Genomic DNA, 23594 nt, shown 5'->3' on the forward strand with positions numbered 1-23594 from the left:
TGTGTGTGTGTGTGTGTGTGTGTGTGTGTGTGTGTGTGTGTGTGTGTGTGTGTGTGTGTGTGTGTGTGTGTGTGTGTGTGTGTGTGTGTGTGTGTGTGTGTGTGTGTGTGTGTGTGTGTGTGTGTGTGTGTGTGTGTGTGTGTGTGTGTGAACGGATGAGTTATGTGTAGTGTAAAACGCTTTGAGAGGTTGATTAGACGAGAAAAAGTGCAGTCCACGTACAGTAGCATTTGTGGAAAATAACAGTAGAATAAGGAAATACCAGATAAACACATTCGGAGACACAAACTTTCTGCTATGGGCCTCATATTTTTCAGTTAATTACCTGGAAAATTCGCTCATAATTTCCAAGACCTCAGCTGGTATGTTGCTGTTAATTATTAAGACACATCCAGGAAAGGCCGACCCAGTTTGGTCCAACTTTTGAAGGGAAATGTAGAAAGTGTTAGTTGCTACAGTTGTTACGTACTTGCTCGTCAAATTCATGCTTTGAAAAAAAAAATGAAAACTACAAAATGATGTTGAAGGCAATATAGTTCATCAACAGACAACAATATCCATCAGAGTGTCCTAGAAAGTCTTCATCACTTTGAACTGCTGTATACGGATCGGTTTGAGTTGCATGAACTCTATGTTTTTTTTCCAACTGTGTTAAATAATGCAACATCAAATCATGGAGTAAGTTTACTGTAAGCTTCGGCAGGTTGGTGATGAAACACCATAACACAAAAAAACACAACATATGCTTCAGTACCGACGCACCCTAGAGAACTGCGAGAATTACGAGTTGCAAATCAATTAAGACCGTGCATTTATTCCGAATTAATGTAAAATATAATGACACCACCTCTAGCTCTTTTTAAAGAGGCACAGCGTACATGTCAACAGAGAACAGAGAAAAGTCACGTCCTTTGTTACTGTGAATCAAAAGCCATCACAGAATTGTAGTCGCCAATAACATTTATTGTAAATTAATTGCAATAATTAATTTACAAACAATGTACAGGTACAAAACCTGTACATTGTGTCCGCACACATCAATATGTATTCACACCCTCAGCCACCAGCGGTGCTGATTAATAACCATATCTCTGTTTGCCTTCGCGCCACCTGTCAGGCCGCCGCTCACAGCTCGTGTTAGCACGTGGAATGATAATACACGCCACTGCGAATCAATGCATGTTCACAATTCAAACGTGTTCGTCGTCCTGCCGTCAATCAATAGGCCAAAATATTAAGAATCGGCCTGCCGGATTGGTCACGGGCCGTGACCCCGGTTCCCCGGGGAGACGCGGCCGTCAACGGGTGTTGACCTCGAATGACTCAAACACGAGGGGATCAAAACAAACCTGCTTTGACAAATCCAGTTCAGCGCTGGGGGACACGAAAAAAAAATGAGAACGTGGCGTTTCAAGAAAAGAGAAACAACTGGAACTGGGGAAAAAAAATAAAAATAATCCAGATCGACTGTGGCTTGTTGTGCTTTCTGAGGCGAATACGATGTCGATTAGGTTAGAAAACTCTAATTGAGTTCAGCCAGATTAATGCAGCTCTCCAGTGACTAATTAAGTTGATATCTGCAGCGATTTGTGTACTTGTTAATTCATCCCCTCCACGAAACACATTTTTTCTTGCGGTGAGGATCTTTCCAATACTCCAATAGTCAATAAAAGGCTCACTAATGGATGACACCTTTACCTGCAGTGTGCGTACTCCACTGAAACTCTCCTTTTCTTCTCTCTGTCTCTGTCTTTTTGAAGCACTCCTTTTTGAGGCAACATTGTCTGATTACTACCAGACTGAGCCTATGCCTCTCTTCATACACAATCGGCGCCGCAACGGGAACAATAATGTAAAAGCTTTTTATCAATTTGCTGCTCCCTTTTCATAGCCCCAGTAGCTAAATGTGAAAAAAGAAAAAAACAGATTGTCTGATATGTTGTGGACTAATTTCACTGATTTGAGGAAAATAATAAGCCAAAATGCAAGTAAACAGCCATTTATTCTCAATTTATGGACCAAAGGCAGAGTCTGTACACGGGGGTATTATAATGGTGCTTGTCTGCACATCCTTCAACTTGTCTGAAAGCCAGTGCTAAAGTCCCTTCAGTCTTTGAAACCAATGGTCATTGGTCAGAAGTTCGTGTTGGAACGACGTCTAAAAGAGCCTAAAAGCATGAGTGTGTGTGTGTGTGTGTGTGTGTGTGTGTGTGTGTGTGGTGGGGATGGAGAGAAAATAGATGCATCAAAAAGCACAAGAACAACTGGCCTGTCATATTGTCAGTGAGTGGAACATTTCCATTTCTCTGTATCACACCAATGTGTGTGAATATGACGTTTGCATCTAAAAGCATGCCCGTGTGTGTGTGTGTGTGTGTGTGTGTGTGTGTGTGTGTGTGTGTGGGGATGTATATAGTTTTTCAAGTGGATTTTCAGTAAATGCATTCCCAAGTCTTGGCTGGCTGAAAGGATGATGACTGTAATCAAGCCGGAACAAGCTCAAACGCAGTGATGACATTTCCAAAGGTGCGAGCGAGATGGAATATTGAAACGCCGTGTCACGCCAACTCCTCTAATGGCTCGTCTTTGAGCCTTTAAAGACGCTTGACATTTGCTACCAGGGTCCCCCGCGGGTCCGGCCCTGGCTCTCTGAAGCTTTGCCGAAGTGTAATCGGCTGCGTAGGACTTTTACATTTTGTTTCCGTGTGCATTTGTTTTCTTTCCGTTGTGTGTGTTGTCAGGTGGTTTTGGTAAAATGAGCTCGCTGTAAAAGTAGCCTTTGAAAGAGCAAGGTGGAAGAGTGTGTGTGTGTGTGTGTGTGTGTGTGTGTGTATTCAGTAGGTAGGTCAGCACCATTTCATTACTCTTTCAGCTTGTTGACTGAAATGGAATAGGACAACCCCGCAAAATGCCGTTTGTGCATCCACACATACATGTACAGCTCAGACCTGCTGACTTGACGGGATCAGGGCTTGCAGCATACAGTACATTTCTGCCAAATAATAATAACCCCTTGGGTTTTTCAGGTAGTGAGTCATCACGTCTTGTCACAGCGCGCTGCATTATTGCCCCTCTTCTCCCTCTTTCTTTCTCTCTGCAGCAGCAGCAGCTGTTGTCCTCCGTCCTCTCTCCATCCTTTTCACATCCTGGAGCTCGTTTGCTTGCTGAGGCTCATCCCGGCATCGGAGACGTGCTCGGAATCGATTCTCTGATTAATACGGGAGACAAACACAATTAAAAATTGATTTGTGGCTCATTATTGACCAATGTGAATAATTAACCAAGGTCTCTATGGCCATGCATGCACGCAGGAGTGTGTTTTTGCGCATGGTTGTTTGTGTTTGTGTGTGTGTGTGTGTGTGTGTGTGTGTGTGTGTGTATGTGTGTGTTTGAGTGTGTGTGTGTGTGTGTGTGTGTGTGTGTGTGTGTGTGTGTGTGTGTGTGTGTGTGTGTGTGTGTGTGTGTGTGTGTGTGTGTGTGTGTGTGTGTGTGTGTGTGTGTGTGTGTGTGTGTGAGTGAGAGAGAGATTTTACTGCATGTTCACATATTGTCAGACCATATGCTGCTTTAGAGCAAGTGGTGGCTCTAAAGCAGCACACACACACACACACACACCTCTACTGCTGTGTGTGTGTGTGTGTGTGTGTGTGTGTGTGTGTGTGTGTGTATACAGCATAAACAATGTGAATGTCTTGAATTTTCTACAACATGGATAAAAGTTCCGTGATCATCACGTTTTAGTTTAGAAAAAAAAGGTGTTCATTTCACACAACAACTTATTCAACCGGAGCAGAGTTTCTTTAACACAGATGCTTTTACAGTTCCTGATTTTAAATCTGCGTATGTTGTAGTCGGGATGTTTTCAGGATGAATCGCTTTGTCCATTTTAGTCATTACACACATCGCTGCGTCTCTCAGACCTCGCCGGTCTCATTTGGAGACGACATGAAACGATGAATTGGGACACTCAGACAAAAACACTCACAATGAAATTTGGGGGTGTCGGAATATTGGATGACACTTTGATGGTGCAATTTTAGACAAATTTAGGAGGAGGATGCATTTTGCCCTGTCATTTATAGAAAAGATACAAAAAAGGGGGGGGGGGGTTTGATACACATGTTTAGGAATCTTTGAAAGGCAAAAATCTGGAGAAACATGTCGGGATGGTGCATATTGTAGCGTAATGGAAAGATTCAAAAAATGTCTCTAACAGTTAAATTTTTTTTAAAAATTGTGGCGAAGACCGCCTCTGCCACCAGTTCATCCTGCATCCAGGCGAGGCCGTTCACGCCTTCGACACTGAGTCTTAAAATGACCTGAAATGTGTTTGTTTGTCGAGGTCGAGCCGTATCGGTTGACAATGTGCAGAGCAAGTTCCTTCATGTCCAGCGCGTCTCCAGCGCTGCGTCCTCGCCCCCGCACCGTTGCTCCTGACAATTTCCGCGTCCGCCTCCTCACAATTACCCATCATTGTGGGTGTCGTTGCCTCCGCCATCCCATCGTGTACAAATAAGAGGACAGGGCTTGACAGTTTGTCAGGCCAGGGGGAGATAAGATGGCCATTTAGCAGGCGCTTGCTCTCCTATCATCCGTCTAGATTTAATTACACCGTTAGCCCTGCTCCGAGGAAAGGCTTAGGAGTCGCTGCGTCAGGAGAGCAGGGAGACTACGTGGGATCTGTTACGGCGCCAAGTGCACAGAGTTGGAGCTTCAGGGAGATCAGGGAAGGACCCTCATTGCACTGCAGCCTTTCAGCTTTGGTCTTGCAAAAATGAATAACCGTGTTTCATTGTGTCGCTGTTGTGCTGAACTTAAAGCGCCCCTTGTCCTATTCAGACCTCCGATTTCATGCGAATCTGCCGCGTTACACGAGCAGCTGCTGCGTCCGTGGCCCCTGAAGGGGAGCTCCACTGCGGAGTCTGAATGCAGCACTCCCACCAGGACAGACTCGCGTGCACTGCAGTCATAGCCCAGAGGCAAAAGGAGGAGTGACCCTCACGTAGGTGTGACGATGCGATGTGGGCAGCGGGGGCCGGGGGGGCGTCGCGTAATGAGCGAGGTTCTGGTTAAACATCCAGCTCGTACTGAAGAGAATTTTCCTGGAGGGGATCAATAGTTATTATTACGGCTCCGGCAATCTTTTCCAATCAATAGGAAACGCAACAGTAATGTGAAGGACAGAAATGGGCACACACATTACTATTCCGTACAGATAAACACACAGATCCTTGTCTGGGACCGCAGGCGGCACGACCATCTGGACTGTCGGCGGTCGGAGGGGAGACGGATGTAAATTCACGAAAATTGAGTTGTGGTCCCCTTTAACGGCAGAGATTCACTTTTGTCTACTTTGTTTTTTTTTTTATCAGTTAGTTTATGTTGCCCTTTCCCTCCTTCGTCTCCCGTTCTTGTATCTATTGTTCAATTAGACCCGACCTATTGTTGCTCCTTTGTTCTCTCCCTATCTGCTGTTTACCAGGTGGTGAGTCGGTGAAGGCTGTCTGATTTATAGCAGCGTATAGAGAGCCATGCTGGACAGGAGGCCTCCACGGGGTATTCAGTAAGTGTGTGCGCGTGTGTGTGTGTGTGTGTGTGTGTGTGTGAGTGAGAGTGAGTGAGAGTGGGAGAAACCAGTCTCTCTTGCCCGTCTTCCTTGTTGCCTTAGTCCACATTTTGTGTCATACCATTTTCCAAAAACCGAAATCAACGAGATCACACACAGTATAGCCTTACCCTTTTATCAAATCCGACATCTCTCACACAATTTGGTCTTGTGATTCATCACAGGCAGCCGGTTCGCCGTCCTGCATTTTTGCGAGGAGAGGAAGATTTGCCTCGCACATGAACAGCGGGTCTGTTGGAACGGGTCAGACTGGGCGGACAGTGCTCGTCAGGAACAATCCCTGTGGGAGAACCAGGTCTGTTACATTTGTCATTATGAATTTGAATACATTCAAAATTCGTTCATTTAAAAAGCAAATATTTGATTTCAAAGAGGAGACAAACCTCAAAAGAGCTTCAAAAGTGAGAATGTGAGAGGAGAAGAGGACACAGTGACATGTAGATGTTCTTCTGCTCATCGCAGATCGGGTGGAGGAGGCAGTCGACTAAGCAGAGCGTTCAAGGCGTCTCTCTCCCCAGCCACACTTTCCTCCCGGGGCATCCTGAGGCGTTCTCAGGCCAGACGGGAGACGTAGATGTCCACCCCTGGGTCTCCTTCCAGTTGGGCCCGCGGCAACCAGGGGGTGTCCCGAGGAGACGCCCCCAACCACCTCAACTGACCCTTTCCGACGGTAAGGAGCAGCGGCTTTACCCTCTGGATGTCAGGACTCCTCACCCTTATCTCTAAGGCTGAGCCCGTAGCCCCCTCCTCAACCATTCAGACTGATGTTGTTCCTAATACCTTGGGTCCACACAAGATGCCCTACATTAACCATACATGCACGTTTGGGTCTCCGTCTGCAAATTGCACAACACCTCTACTTATGTCTTATTGTCTGTCTTAAGTTTATTGCATGTACTGTGTATGTGCATACTTTATAATTGCCTGCTTCTTCTTCTGTATTTGTATCATCTGTACCAACGCTTGCTCATATTCATGCTTTCTCAAGCTCCACTTCAGGTAAAAAAGAATATCATTGTCTTTCCTTAACTTTTACTGTATATTGCATCATTTTTCTTGCTTTTCAGAAACTTCTCCTTCCTCTTTGCACTAATTGGGATCCTAATGCACAAGTGATGCTGTCCTGTCCAGCTGCCCGCCTGTCTACACTACCCTACGCCTGCCCGCTGTATGTCTGCCGGCCTGTCTGTCAGCCGATCTGCCAACCGCTCGCTGCCTCTCTGTTTCCAACGTCCTCTCTCACAGCGATACAAAGGAACCAAAAGGTGCCAGGTTGCTAAGGTAACCGGTCTTCCCAGCGTTCCAGGATCTGTCACGTTCAACAAGCAAGTTTGAGGTTGAAATTTGAAAAAAAAAAAAAAGAGTCGTCCTCGCAGGTAATGATCCCGGAAGAAGTTTTGGTCCCGTCGCAAACCAAGGAGTGATTGGTGACATTCTCACAAATATGGAGAAAAAAAAGTCTTCCTCAGTCCAACGCTTTTTTTCAAAGTCAGACTTTGATACGTGGGTTAAAACATTTCTTTCATGGTTTATTGCATGCATGTAGTCGGGGTAGAGCCTTTTTTTTTAAGTGCACATGCGGGATGAGGTGTCGAGTCTTGCTTTGTGTTTCACACCATGATCAGGTTTGGGTCGCAGGCTTTATCTGAGGTCGGCCTGTGTGTTTAAGAATGAGATCTACAGGGGTTTAGTGCTATTTGAGTACTGTTAGTCATTCTGGCATCACTGCAGCATACATAGTACATATCCTGAGAGAGCCCAGATTGTCCGGGAAAAAAGAACTTGATCGTGAAGTACAGTGTTGAGACTATATAAATGTTATTACAAAAGACAAGGGACCCAAAAATAGGAAATAATGGCTGAGACCTCTTTCGGAGCAACAAGGCTACGACTCATAGATTTGATATTGGATGTAATAGATTTACGATGGGTAAATGCAAGTTCTGCTTGATTGTCAGAGTTGCAGCTTAACTGGAGCGAAAAGAGGAAACGGAGAGAAGATGTTAGCTCACCAACTACAGCAGTTCAGAAAGTGTCTGTGTTAGTCGCCACCGAGCTTCTGGCCTCATCTATTTTGCATGAACGCGTAAATGTCACTCTGTGGTTTTGACCGCCGCTCCGTGCTGAGCATCCCTCTTGTGCTCAATCCAGGGACGGCATCATTCAAAGAACTCAAAGTTGGGTTCTTCGGAGAACCCGAGAATGAGACGGAACCCGAGCCTCGGGAGATGGTCCGCCGTGATGTAGACTGATACGCAATGAGATGTTCCACCCATCTGCACCAATCATTTCTGACTCATTGGGTTCGACTTCTGTCGGTCCGGTTGCCGACGTACAGCTGCTCATCGGGGGGGAAGAGCGGAGACAGAAGTAAACAGTGACCTGTGTAGCAATATAAATATTTCATCAGTGTCATAAGATCTCCCTAAGAGCACGGTACAGGCCGACACACACACACACACACACACACACCCCCTCATGTAGGGAGACAAAAGAGGAGAGTCTGGCAATAGTTGGGAGTTAATCAGCCTGTTAATTGCCCCTCTGTGACGGGTTGTTTTTTTTTTGCTTTATCTCCCTCTCTCCCTCCCTCCTTCATCCTCTCTTCCTCTAAGATCCTGTTGCGGTGAATATCGGACCCAATCAGTCTTCTCGCCGAGGCAATTAACTGCAATTGGCCAGTGCTGGATGGGAATAGTGCTCCACCAGTGTGTGTGTGTGTGTGTGTGTGTGTGTGTGTGTGCGTGCATGTGTGTGAGCTCTACAGTGACTCTCAGTGACAATTTTTTATGACATTCATTCAGTCACAAAGTTTAAGAATCCAAGCCACTGTGTGTGGATTATTATTGTGTGTAACTTTAACAGTTTGACTTAAAGTTTTTCTTATGCCTACTTCTGTTTTAATGAGAAAAAAAAACAGAACCCTGTATATCTCAGATAACAGTTGTTTTCCCAAAACATCCCGAAGGGAAGGAAGTACAACAATAAAAGATAAAAACTGAAAAAATAATTAGTTCCAGGTATTACCTTTAAAGGTCAAACACATATACTGTATGCGGGCTTGACAAATAAGCACGCAGCATTTCCCCCGCTGATGATAATATGTCTCCGAGGGTTTATTTGCTCTGCAGCGAGACTCCAGGGGCTGTGCGTGTGTCCGCCGTCAGTTCTAAGGCCTTAGCGAAACAAATTAATTAAGTGTTGAAGATTGAGAGCTGCTGTGGCAACCATCGCCTGGATGAAAAATTAAAAAATATTATTAAAAAAAGCAGTTAGATTGAATTAGTTTTTCTTCTTCATTATTCTTGATATCTGATTGAATTTATCAACAGTTATTTGCTGAGCACCAAGGCCGCCGGGGTCCTACTTAATGGAAACACACGCGCGTTTAACATCCAGTGGTGTTATATGAGCGAGTGTCAACAGGTAGGTGGGCGTGTCGCATGTGACCTCGGGTGGGCTGCGGTGCTCGGCTGTCGCGGTCGTGTTGTCACCGCGGCTGTAATGTGGGTTGACTGTCTCCTTTTGTTCCACTGTGATACTCTGGTTCCATTGAGACTCCCAAGGTGTTGACGGACTCTGAACACGTGTCTCTTACTTCTCTGCTGTCGCTTGTTGTTGTATATGGTCACATTGGCCGTGCACGGAATTGACCTCAGGTTGTGGATTATGAAAGAGGATCCTTTTTTTAAAAATTTATTTCATGGTGTCAACACGGAATATATTTCAGGGAGAAGAAAAAAAAAAAGAATAGATTTGAGACTGTTGAAAAGCTCTTGTGTGGGAAGTGGATGGGATTTTTTTTGTGCTGAGTCATGGTTTTATGCATAAAAATACCACAATGCGTGTGCATGTGCATATGTGATTTGCTCATCTGCTTTAATGTTGCACCCTGCTTTGTGTGTGTGTGTGTGTGTGTGGATATGCCCTTCATTTGGGATGCGGAACCGCTCTATTTTTGTGCTTCATCAATATTTTATTCCCTCTCTTCCTTTTCTCTCTCTCTCTCTCTCTCTCTCTCACTCTCCCCCGCTCTCTCTCTCTTTCTCGGGCATCAGAACAAGGTCTTATCTATGCTTCACCACACACCATTGAAGGACCGGCTGGCTGGAATCCCGTCAGGACGATATGAGTTGTGTCTGGTGCTATAAAGAGTCTGCCACTGCCAGATGGTTGCAAACAATCCTTCCGCCGTTCGTTTTAAACCTTTATTAACCCGCAGCAGGTCGACAACACACGCTCACATCGCTTTCAGCTATACACAGAGGAGTTGTCCAGTGCAACCAATCTCTTTGACACAAGGTCATTTCGCAAATCCACTCGAGCGGAGGCAGTCAAAGGCCAGGTCAGTTGATGATAGCAGTTAAATTTAGTTTTGTCCAATCCCCCCCCCCCCCCCGCGGAGTCAATTCCTGCCGCCCCATCAACACTAAAAGCCCCACACACAGAAAGAGACAAGGCATTACAGCCGCGTGCTCCCCATACTGATAATACGGGGCAGATGCCACAAATGTAGCTGAAGCTGCAAACGTTTAACCTTTGAACATTTCTGCAAGTGGAATGAACTCTTTCGGCTTATTCCTCTGTTCTCCGTTCCTCTGCCGTGCTTGCGAGGGCAAGTCAAAGCCGCGAGCACTTTTAACAGGGTTTTGACAGAAGTTTGTTCAAGAAAAGTTCCTCTGGAACTCAACTTCTCACAAACCGCAAACAGGTGAAACGTTGCTGTGTATAAATGAGATTTTAAACATTAATACAGCAGCTAAAGGCTGTTTTCTGAGGAAACCTATAGTGGAGTCACATGGTGCCCTGAGCAGACAATGGTCAGGAGGTAATGTTAGTACATGTGCATGTGAAGTCTCTACCTGTGAGAGCGTTGGTCCTCTCCTCTCTTACAGAGCGAGTTAGCACCAGCTCTCTGCAAATATATCTGAAAATATTGATGCAATTGCACCTTTCCCGGGTGCTACTGTTCGATTTATTAATCTATTGTCAGGAAAAAAGGACAATGAAACAGTTTATTTGCTGCAACATATATTTTTGCCTGGGGAGGACATCAAGTCAGCCCGGAAAAAATTATTGTAATAAATATGAGTATTTCTTCCTACAGTCAAAGTCGAATCAAAAATCGTATTGATTAGTTTTGTCAGTCACGTTGCCAGACTCATGACTCCAGACCTCTGGTATATTGGCTAAATCCATATGTCTACCTTCAAATGTGGAGACTTGCCTTGTGGACTTCATACTGTGACGTGCTCATTGTCCTCAGGTCCAGTTTAGAAAAAGCCTTGAGGAGGAAAAGCTACATAAGCCCCCTGTGAGACAGTACTCGCTACGTTGTGGCTTTTATACTGTCACTTTTCTCTCTCTTATGTTCTCCGATTCTTTGTGTGTCATCTTTTCTTCATGAGGCAAGTCCCGTCTCTTTGTATGTTTTCATACAGTTCTATGTTCCTCCAAAAAACATGTATTGCCATAAATAGTGAGTTGTTCAGTCAGCGCAGTCTTGTAAAGTCTGAATCGCCAGCAGACTTCCTGGGAGTCTGCAGAAAGTCTACACAAAGGCCCCATGCAGATTTGATGAATTGTGGGTCTGGACAGCCCTCAGCGCTCCGGGGGAATCCCTTTAAAGTCCAGACATTTGGACTCAGCCACAGTCTCTTCCGTGAAGTAAATATGACAAACAGTCTGTGAGGAGAGTGAGTTGCATCTTTCATGATGCCCTGCTGCAACGCCTCTCTGTGCCTGGGAGAGAGGGAGGGTCGGCTGGTCGGTGGGACTGATGCTCGAACACTAAGCTGGAGCTCCAGTGGAGCGAGGTAGCCGCTCAAGGCTCCTCGAGTAAGATGCAAAGTGACTCCACTCCCAACCTTTTGGAGGTTGTGAGGATCATTTCAATATAGAAAGTTCAAATTTTGTTCATCACTTGGGGCAGCAGCTCCATCGTGACTCACATCGCTGTATCTGCCGAAATGATGAGATAATTGAATCACGAGCGCCGACTCAAAAATCTCTGTTTCAGTTTAGTGAATTGAATTAATACAATTAATCAACTCAGTAAACACAAACAGTTTGGCAAAGTCCCTGCACATAATGACGTTTGCTTCTGGAATCGCAAATTATTTATGTTCCTAAAGTGGAGCATTTACAAAACTTAATTATATTTTATTCTGTGCTTATTGTAATAACTTGATCGTCAGACTTTAAAAAGGAATCATCATTATCATTCAATTCCCCCAAAACTTTTAGCAAATGTTGCATTATATAATGCTGCTATGTCATGTGAACAACGGGTCATATTTTACTCCGCGGCAGGTGCAATATCCAGCTGATGGAGAGCAAGTCTGTGTTTGCTTATTAAATATGAGGCCACTTTTGAAAAAAGCTGTGTGTCTTTTTTCCTTTGCGAATAAAGGTGCCATTACAGAGGGCATTAGCCCCTTTGCCTGCCTTTATTAGGCCACACACGAAGTGCTTTATTTCATCAGATCTGACACTCTCCCACGGATTCGTTTCTTTTTGCAATTTTCTGCTCGGTTTCATGTTCCATTACCGGAAGATTATGCTTTTTTCTCTGTCTTGCACATACACTCATTAATGGATGAGCTCGCGAACAAACATATTTGCGGCACATTTGCACCGCGCGCACACACACACACACACACAGACATATTATAAATGCTTATGCTCCTGTGCATTGTTGTGAGTGGACCGCTGGTTTGCTGAATGGTGAATGTGTGAGCTTCCCTAGAGGACAGGACAGTAGTTAAACCGACACCGAATTGCTTTCTTTACCATGTAAGTCAAATCAATTCCAAAACCCATTACCTGTATGGATGATTTAAAGGCACTTTGTGAAAGGAAAACCGAGTTCTTCCCCTCTATTTCATCCTAATTTATCTCCTTGTGTTTACCTACGTGCAAATGTGTGTGCATTTGTGTGTGTGTAAGCGAAATTGGTAGGAACCTCAATACAATATTATATTGACTCTTATAGCACTGTAATATTATTCTTTTAAAGAGGGCACTGCAAAGATTCAACCTTTGAAAGTCGATTTCCTGGCCACAATGAGTCCAAAGTGTGTTGTATGATATCGTCAGTAGCTCTGGAGGAGCTTTGTCAAGTCGGAGTAAATAAGTCTATCAGAAGATGAATTGACAAAAATGTTGTCTACAATTGCAATGCTGTTTTATTCTAGATCAAAAATGAACCTGTCAGGAAAACTTCCGCAAGATGCTTCCAAATAACATTTCATTCAATTGATTTTAAACTGAAATAAACAAAGAAACTGAAAATGGAACTCCAAATGACAAGTTGCATGATTAAGAATGCATCTTTGCAGAGAGGGTGCCTGGTCTGATGTCATTCATTCCAAGCAATACATCCAGGCATGAAAGAGGATAAAACAATGCAGTCTGGTAAGACGCAACAACATTAGCGTATATCACGCTTAAAATGTTTAGTTTTGACACGACTGTGCCAGAAAGATGTTGATATCTTAGTAGTGTTGTACTAGACTCTGCTGTGTATATACTACGGTAATAATAGATTGTACGCGGCTCATTTGAAAATAAAAGGTTAAATCTTGGTTGTGACTGACAAGTGAGGCCAGTACCAGAAAACACACGAAGCACATCGATGCGCACCCTGAATGACAGGGCACACAAAAGACACTGACGGGACCAGTAAAAACTTTATGGATTTCTTGACGGTGCACCAGCCCACTGACTTGGCTTTACAGAGTGTCTGGAAATGACTTCCACTTGTTGGTTGAACACAGAACAAACGAGTGCAGAGAAACATTCCATTCCTCTTCCTCAGGGAAAAGGAGACGGTTGTTTTTGTGGAGCCCTCGGCATCCTCAAGGTGGAGAGCAGATGAAAGTTCATCGAACTTGAAGATGAGGGAACTCACAAACAGATCCTTTTTTTTTCTTTTGTCTGCCTTCTCCAAAGATCAACCACAAGCTGGTGTTGCTTTTGGATTTTCATCCACCCAGAGGAGGACGAAGATAGACAGCAACCAGAGCAAGGCTTATGCGTGTTCAAGACGTGTTCAGCTTCGTCCGTACAAGACGCAAGAAGGAGCATGAGCGAAGGTAAAGCTTCCTCTGAGGAACCTGAGGAGGACCAGCAGGTCACGCCCAAAGAGCTCGCCAATGACGTTCAAGGCAACTTCAAGGGGCAGACTCCTGACGCCTCTCAGGATTTAATAACCCAGCTGAGTGAGGAGACAGAGGAGTAGTTGAAGAAATCAGCCTCATCGTTGAGAGCGACATGCTGGGACCAAACTCGCCACTTATGACTGTTACCTTCATTAGAAGTTTTTATTTGAGAAGTGTTTCTTGCCATATAAATATCAGTGTGTTTTCCAAAGAATACGATTTGAACTTTATTTTCCACTCCATGGTTTTCCTCCTCCTCGGGTCCAAGTCCCAAACGCAGCCTGCCCGACAGCTGCTGTCAGCTTGACAACTCTGATCACCAGCAACTGCCAGTCTGAGTTTGAAGAACACAATGGCGAGGGGGGAAGAGATAGCTCGACACCGCCAAAGATGTGATGTGTTGACCTTCACAGAGAGCACAGTTGAACATGTATGTTTCTGTGTTGTATGTCAACAGGGAGAAGATCTCGAGCAATTGAAGACAGAGATGGATGATGCCAAAGGTCAAGTTTATCTTCAAATGTACGATCTGGAGTGAGGTGGTCGTGCCCAGCCGCATCAAGAGACTCTTAAAGAACTGAGATAAGGAGTCTCCGGAGTGCCTGTGCCAGCTCTTCAGGATTATTGGCGAGGATGGGGAGAACGTCTTGTGCTTCGATAGAATGGTTGTTTTTTTAAAGGGGAGACATCATCCAGGGCTTCCCTAATGCTGAGGGAGTGGAAGGGTTGGACAGAGAAACTGGTCATCAGACATCAACGTGACCTGGGTGGAGGGTAAGAGCACTCTGACAGCTGATCCTCTAAAGTCCTCAGGACAAACTGGCTGCAAAGTTTCTCAGACCTAGGTTACAGCCTCAGGCTCTGCCACCCGGCCCAAGCTCGCTGTGCATCAAAAGCCTCAGCTGACGACTCTGGACACGGGTGAGGAAAACGACCGCCAGCTACAGCCAAAGAGACAAGAGGCCGGCTCCTCCAGAGGAGGACCTGGAGACCTTTTTTTGCCAGAACGGAGCCCCTCCCCTTTGCTTTCCTTGAAACGCACAAGTCAGGAGTCCTGCCAGCAGAGCAGATCTTTAAGGTAAGAGTTGCAGTTTACATTGCTGCAGACATGCCTCACATTCAACTTTGTCATGCTGAGCTCATCAGCCCCATGCTGCTGAAAGGTACAGCAGGCGCCTTCATGGCTGAGCCCGCCGGAGAAATCCGGACTCTGGTGCCTCTTGAAAAGGATGGTGTGCTGCTGAGACACATCCTCCCTCTGGTGTGACGGTGGTTGGTGTCAATGTTGAGGTTAGCAGCATAGAGAATTCCACACCACAGAGTCATCCACCACGCAGCATATTGCACTCATATATCTATACGATTTACCAACGCAACAAAATGTATTCTACATCCTTAGGCTTTATTGACCACATTTCCTAACCTGAGTTTTGTGCCGCTGTTTGTTTAAGGGTGTGTTCTGTTACATCTATCAGAGACAATCTATAGCAGCCTTTCTGTGATGGATTTATGGTTCAGCCCAGCGAGCGTCTGCTGCAGACTCGTTCCATTCACAACATCCTGCAGTTTAAAACGGCCGTGGGGAGGCAGCAGCAGCAGCAGCAGCAGCAGCACCTGTCCTCGGCCTCCCAACCTTTGTGTTCTAGGTCAGATCTGCAAGGCCTGGCCGGGCCCAGTGCCCTTGTTGTTCAGTGGTGAGTATCTGTCTAACTGTTTTAAACGACATAATCCACTTTCTGTGAACACTGAAGTTCAGGGAGGTGACCAGACATTTTCCCTTGCCCTGTTGTGTCCATGTCGGTTAATGAGTCAGGCTCAGTGAATGTCTTGTTTGTCAATGCACAATGACTCTACCTGCGTGTTTCCTGGATGTGCAACAGGAATGTAGCAAAATTCAAAGCAAAGCAAAGCAAATACACAACTAATATCCGTCCCCAAACATTATGAGTGGCTGTGTTGAATTACCTGTTAACTTAGCATTGACAGATGAACACGCTCCTGACTGTTTTTACATTGGACACTAACCTCATGGAAACGACAGTTAAATCTTTTCCGCATCAGTAGTTCTTATATTGTATATTTTCATTCATAACAGTGCATCTATCTGTGTATTTGCATGGCCTGTTTTTCTCAAGTGTTGATGTTCCAGATATCAAAGAAATACATATAAATAAAAAAAGGATATTGTTTGGAGCCGCACAGACAGACAGAGCAGGAGACAGAGGCAAAGAGAGAGCAGAGACAGTTTTCTTTTTGTTTTTTTTGGTTCACAGTCTGGTCTGATGGTGGGTGAGAATAGAATCCACGCCTGGGTCTCAGAGAGGTGAGTGCGAGAGATTGAGGATAACTAGAGGAGGAGAGAAGTGATAGACAGTGCTGAAATGAGTGCGGAGGATTTGAAGGAAGAGAACGAAAAGATAAAACCCACAAGAGGCAGATATTTGAGGGGTTTTAGTGATTTTACAAGGCGCCTCACAAATTGTGTTTTTCTTGGCAGGCCTCAGTGTCATCAGTGGAAATATGGGGAGGACACAATTGTTGTCAAAAATAGTAACCGCTATTTGGCTGCATGTGTGTATTAGGTCTCTGTTTGAGAGACAGAGCATGTCTGTACTGCCGCTGTGCTTCGGCAGAGGTGTTTGCGTGTGTGCGTGTGTGCGTGTGTGTGTGTGTGTGTGTGTGTGCGTGTGTGTGTGTGTGTGTGTGTGCGTGTGTGTGTGTGTGTGTGTGTGTGTGTGTGTGTGTGTGTGTGTGTGCGTGCGCGTGCGTGCGCGTGCGTGCGCGTGCTCGCGTGCGTGTGCGTCTGTGTGTGTGTGTGTGTGTGTGTGTGTGTGCGCGTGTGTGTGTGTGTGTGTGTGCGTGTGTGCGTGTGTGTGTGTGTGTGTGTGTGTGCGTGTGTGTGTGTGTGTGTGTGTGTGTGTGTGTGCAGAGCTCGCTCTTCACTGAGGATTTCATTAAGCTCAGTTAAACAACACCAACACTAATAGGCGAGTGTCAGCGGTGTTATTGGCAAGAAGGCTGTGATTCATTCTCGACCTCTTCATCCGTAAACCTGTTGGTACTCGCTGATACACAGATCGGGCTTTGATCTTGTTTATTAATGATGTTCATTTCATCCTTGAGTTTTTTTCTATTTATAATTTACAACAGAGACGACTTAGAATCTTCACAGGCATTTACAATGGAAGAAATGTCTTTAAACTTTAAGAAGCGCATAACTGTTGGGAGGGCGGTCTCTTCTTGACCTACATATTTTTTGACAACTTAATCTTGGTGATGGTGTCAGTGTTTGTCTTATTCTGTATCGAAGGAAATAAAACCCGTCTATAGCAATGACACGTTCCAGTTGAGGTCACTAACTTAAATTACATCACTCACTTACACACTCAGTCAATACACCGCTGTCACTGTACTGTTCTTTTTCTGAGAAAAGATGAGAATGCAGACTTTAAAAAAGATTTTTTTTTTTTTACTTGTGCTTCGTTACTCTAGTTAAAAACCTTCTGAATCAATATACTGCACTGTGGCATTCACAGTAATAAGTGCTGATTTGAATTTGTGTTAGGATTACAAAAGCCCTTTCACAAGTCCTTTACAGAGGATGTGAATAAATATTGAGCTCTACAGTACACACTAAAAGTACAGTACACCCATTTTTGCAAAGGAGCCATTGTACTGAACATGTGAACACACACTGTGGACCTGCATGAGCGCCATGCTCATTTACCAACCTCTCACCTCATGACAAGCCTCCGCAGGCCACACACAAACTGTCAAATAACCACAAGTTTGTTTTTTTACTGAGACAAAGAGAGAGAGAGAGAGAGAGAGATGGAGGTAGAGGAAGAGAGAGAAAGAGAGATTACCACAGTCCTCAAATTAACTTCTGCAGTGTGACACTGAAAGGGGGAAAAACTAAAAAAAAAAGGATCTTGGTCCAACACTCCTCCTGTGAAAATGAATTCACTGAGGGCATTATTCAGCACTGTGCAATTGTAAGAGATGCAAGTGAACTTTCTGTGCGCGGTGAGTAACGGTAGTAAAATGGTAAAATGTGAACCTTTACCGGGGAGAAACACTCGGGAGTATAACGGGAGTGTATATAACGACAAAACGTTAAGAGGATGACATTTGGCGGCGGGTTATCAAGAGCAGGGCAACCGGGGAGGTTGTGAAATGCTCACAATGACATTTACAGTAACCTTTTCCTCTGACTTTTTAAGAAGGGTTAAAACCACGGATATGGAAAGATGGGGCCGTGTTGGGTCTCTCCCATTAATCAACCTGTGCTTGTGCCATGCCGCAGCCCCAGGGCGACTTCTCCTCTCACTCCTCAAAAAGTGAGGGGGTGGAGGAGGACGAGGGCGACACACGTTTAAACAGGGTGGACAGACGGTTGCAATATTCCTCCTTCAACCCAGAGCTGTGACAGAGCTGCCGGAGCATCTCTGAGCCATGACAAAGGAATCCCTGCCATTCCCGACCTCTCCGGGAAGCCAGAGTGAATCACTCTCATTAATAAAGTGGAATTCAAACTGCACACTCAAGTTGAGAATGGTTTCATGAACCAATCCCGGTTGCATGACTGTTTTCTTATCGTCAAATTGCTCATTATTTTGTACAAATGCTGATTTTAAGGAGAATGGGGAGCTGCTTTGTAAAGCACTGATTATGAAAGAGCTGAGGGCAAATGTAATTTGCACCATTTTACGCCATGTTTATGAATGAGACCTGCGGCCATGCCCAAATCAGATTTCACCTTAACCGAATTAATTGAGAGATGCTCCCAAAACATTTGAAGCGCTCGTTGGTGGTGTGCCGCTGACATTTAGCAGAGCCTGTCTCCTCACGGAGCAGGAGAGGAACTGAGGCTGTCGCAGAGCACATGTCCTGAGGCAGTCCAGTCCCCAAACTCAGTGGAGCACAGTCAAATGTTGGAACACTTGCATTTGGAATAGAGCATTTATGGGCTGGTTCTGCTGGGTGCTATTACCTAAAAGGGCCACTGACCTTTAAAGATTTACCCAAACACATTGCTATGACAACACTATTGAATTTAAATCTGTGGTCAAGCTGTTGCTTTGACACAAGGTTGGTGAAGAGCGTGGTTGCACGAGTACTGTAAGTGCAGCCTGCACTCGAGTTCACTATCGACTTTAGGTGTTACGTTTCAGAAAGAAATATCATATTCTTTACCCCACTACAGTTATTCAACAGATATAGTTACTAGTTACTTTTCAGATTTAGATTTTAAAAACAAAACATATGATCTCTTCATCAAATAGGATGCACTGTTATCTCCATCTCAAACAGTTGCAATATCAGTAATACAACATCAGTAATAATAAACTAATAATATTGTGTTATAACACTGACAGGAGCCCTTCTCCCTTGAATTACTAAAAAGTACCCATACTTTTAAAATGTTTGAATGAAGGACTCTCTTACTTGCTAACTTGTTATGGAGTCTTTTTAAATTGTGGTGCAGCTACTTTTACTTGTAAAACATTTTAATCCTTTTTTTTTCTCCAGCAGAATCAAACCACAGTATAAAAAGAGGGAAAATACACACTTGATGACAGAAATACCACCTTGCAGTACAGGTAGAAAAAACCATATCATAAAACATGAATAAATTACCTCTGAAACCACAAACAGCTCCAGGCAGACGACGTCATTTGACCGTTGGTGGCCGGGTGCAGACAAAGGAGCTTGTTTGAACAGAGGCGTTTATTTGCGTGGCAGTTAGTCCACCTGTTGTACCTAAAGGGCGTGTCTGCATGCCGGATATTCCAGTAAGAGGACTTTTTTAATACCGGGAGCAAGTTGAATGGCTGGTACGATTCTAGTGCGGGGACATCTGTGTCCTCTACTCCAACACAAACATTAAACTATGACAGCATGTCCCAACAGAGCAGGATCCTCCATTTCCATGGAGTCTTCCCTACAACTTCAGACCCTACAGACCACACAGACACAGACAATCATATTATTCCTGTATTTCCACTGAGGCAGAGTCTCCTTTACCTGTCTTAGACGTTGATATTTCAATCGTTATTCACCACTTGTACTTCTATTTTACTTGTAATGTTTTGGAAATATAGACATACTTCAGGTCCGGCAGTCTCAATCTCACCTGAGGTAATAATCGTACCTTCATCTTGACCTGATGAGGGTCATCGGACTGAGATGTCAGGAGAAAGGACAGCAACATTTCTACTTACTTCTCAGTTCACAGATTTCAAGGTATCACTGTTGAGTCATTAAAGAAATAATTCTACATTCAGGGGGGGAAATCCTCTCATTTGCTTTATTAGTGAAATTGAGATTGAGAAAATCCTATAAAACCAAAAACAAAAGTGTACTAGTTTGTCTCTCAATACTTGTCCGACTTGTCCAACCTATCTGCGGCCCTAAGCCCCAAGCCCATGGCTTCTTGCCAGTTTTAAATCTTGTAAAAACACATAACAAATATTACTTTCATTCTCATAATGGCTTCATATTTTTTTTTAAACAGCTGGGCACTGCAGTTTTTTTGTTGTAGCAGTCATTATTCAAACTGGAGTAATAAGTGTGTTTGTTGTTGACTATTTTTGGCTGTGGATGTTGTGGTCTAGAGAGAATTTACCGCAGCGGAATGACAATTTACTGCAGTGCCCGTGTTCGTTGTATTAAGTAACATGTCACCCAGTTCAGCTTTTGGCTTTCTGGTGTATTTTTAATCATTTCTGTACAACAGTGGCTTTGTATGGCACAGACCGGGCTTTAATCAGGCTTAGCCTGAACAAGCAAATCATGATAATAGGGTGGAAACGTGATTGGTTTTAGCCTTTTCATTGGATTTGTTGAGAATTAGCAGACTTCATAGTGTGCAAGAACTAAGTTGAGGCTATTTAACAAGTCCAACACATATGACGGACAAGGATGCTGCATGTAGAAAGTATGGCCACCGTTGTAAAGACTCCCCGTCCAACATCATGGTGTTCAGTTAACAGACTCTTCGTGTTTATACCAACCTGTTACAGGTTTAATCAGTCTCACTCTCCAACAAAGCTAGTTGGCCATGTAATTCAAATTACAAATGCCTTGCAGCGTGTAATCACTTCTAAATGTCAGTATGTAGGTGCAAGTTCAAACACGGACGTGCCGTATGTGATGTATGCACACGTTTTACATTGTTACCAATGGTTTAACGGTGTGTGAGCCCATTTACCGCTGCCAAATTTTCCATCACCAGCGGTGTATCTGTTGTTGCCGAATATAGCGCTCATCCTAAACAATGGCAGACAAGGAACACAAGACATTCCAGCGTACTGGGAGTCCAGGCCAGTGTCTAGATTAGAGGGAGATCCTCTTAAAGGTATCGTGCAGACAGGATATTCTGTCTTGTTCCATCCTCCCCAGAACATCTCCTCTGAGACCAATGATTTAGCTGGCAGCAGACGAGCTGCAATCCACTTTGCCCAGATGCGCGCACGCGCACACACACACACTCACACACACACACACACACACACACACACACACACACACACACACACACACACACACACACACACACACGTGCAGACACATGTTTCCCTAGTAACAGCATTCACTTCCACACTGTCGTTGATAGATACAAAGATGCAGACCTTCATAAATATACAATACATGCACACAGCATATGGCCGTTGTGCTCTATACTCACACCCACATACACACTGGGTCGTCTGAGCTCACACAAATCACCCGACTCTCACAGATTTGGTATTTTGGTCTGACACTTTCACCCACTCACCCACTCACCCACTCACACACTCATATACGGTATATTGAGCTGCAATCGAAATACAAACACAGACAATATCATGTCAGATGGCAGAAGCCTCTTCTTGAGCTAAAACCATGATGTGCATTATCTGCCTGAAGGTATATATCACACACACACACACACACACACACACACACACACACACACACACACACACACACACACACACACACACACACACACACACACACACACACACGTAAACCTTTCTCTGAGGCTTATTAGTCACAGACTACAATCACACACACAACACCAGCCGCCCTAGTACCCTGATTTTTCAAACTCACAGGGGATGCTGACGCACGCACACACACACACACACACACACGCACGCACACACACACACACACACACACACACACACACACACACACACCTGGGACTACCCCAATTACCCATTGAGCATGTTCAAAATGTACCGAACTGACAGAAGAAAGCAAAGGAACAAAACAGCTGCAGATACGTGTTTATCAAAGTAAATCTGAAATACATGTTTGTTAGCAAGAGGAGCATCTTTGAATTATTGAAAGGTGTCTAAATTCAGACTCAAACACCCACTTCAAATCTGAAACATCAGTTTGAATACATTTTGTTCTCCTTTTTTGGCCGATATATATATATATAAAAAATTGTAAGATATTAGCTTAGTTAAAGAATTTGAAGTGGAGAGATGAAAAGCAAGACAGAGCAATAATGAAGAAATACGGGCCAATAGTGGCAAAAGATGCTTAGAGGAAAGGGAGGAGACGAGAGAAGAAACGTGTCAACATATTCACAGCAAAGCCAATGGCATAAAAAGGATTTTGGTCAATAGCTAGAGAAAATCTTCTCAAGGCACATTTACAAGATTCACAGATCTTCATGGTCTGTGATCTAACATGATACATGTGGAGGGCTGAGACTGCGACATCTACACACTCAAACACACACACACACAATGGACCAGAGACATGTATCTGATTGAGCGTGTCAGTGCAACACACGTTACCTATACCAAACAAAATCAGTCCCAGCAGAGACACACACATCCCTCCCCTGCAGCCGGATCAAGCCAACTACAGCTCTGTTATTTATGGCAAACACCGAGGGTGAAATTGATTCAACCAGACAGGCTGCATATTGGTAACACAACATTATGAAAACGTCTCCATCACCACTTGCATTGACACTAGCCATTCACTTTGTGCATACTATCAGGTATGAATCAGAGGTGCAGCAAGCTGGCAGCCAAGCCAGAGACAAACATTACAGCAAAACATTTCCATAAATCTACCCCGGTCCTTTCAGACTCAATTAAAGTGAGGAGACAAGCGAGGGTAGACGGACGTCTTCATACTACTCACGAAATGATTGATTCCACCTTCACTGATGCTACGGTACATCACAGCCCTGAAGAAAATGAAGGCAGTGTCCGACGCGGCAACATCCGTCCAGAGATAAAGCCCCCGCAGACCGACACAACACATGTGCTCTGATAACGCAACGTGTTTCTTCGCGATAAGTGCCACACTGAGGAAATATGTGCAAAGAAGGCAACATGACTTGAGTAGTGCTGTTGTGGAGAATGAAAAATACATAATCCGGAGATATCAACAGGCCCTTGAATGTGTAAACACCAGCAGGAGAAAACCCGCATAATGAAATATAGCCTGTGGCCATGTACTGTATGTTCCTATTGACTCTATACAACTGCCTATATAGTGTAGCTCCCAGATCCCATATGGATTTTTCATAAAGCCTTTATGGGTTTGATGCAGATGACCATTTTATTGCCTCCAAATTCTGTGGAGATATATGAACCCTATTTGGCTTGAGGCAGGTCAGGCAGCACCAGGACATCAATAATTCATAGTCCCCAACATGTGGGTGTATGTGTGTGTGTGTGTGTGTGTGTGTGTGTGTGTGTGTGTGTGCATGTGTGAGTAAGTGTGCCAGATCGTGTGTTATTGTTTACCAAATTGTGTGACCAAACAACACCTGCTAGACCAAGTAA

General features: G+C 44.4%; 1 long non-coding RNA gene across 1 annotated transcript in view; it reads right to left on the minus strand.

The window, feature by feature from the left end:
• The window catches only part of LOC118290424, an 11846-nt gene extending 1846 nt beyond the window's left edge, over positions 1-10000 (minus strand). The window contains exons 1-3 of the long non-coding RNA XR_004786410.2: positions 6010-10000; positions 5737-5906; positions 1-3208 (exon numbers count right to left, since the gene is read on the minus strand). The exon at positions 1-3208 is cut by the window's left edge and continues 1846 nt beyond it. This is a non-coding gene — a long non-coding RNA (uncharacterized LOC118290424). The remainder of the gene's footprint in view (positions 3209-5736; positions 5907-6009) is intronic.
• Positions 10001-23594: the final 13594 nt, after the last annotated feature.

Source organism: Scophthalmus maximus, chromosome 18 (genome assembly GCF_022379125.1).
Source record: "Scophthalmus maximus strain ysfricsl-2021 chromosome 18, ASM2237912v1, whole genome shotgun sequence".
In the NCBI taxonomy this organism is placed as follows: Eukaryota; Metazoa; Chordata; class Actinopteri; order Pleuronectiformes; family Scophthalmidae; genus Scophthalmus; species Scophthalmus maximus.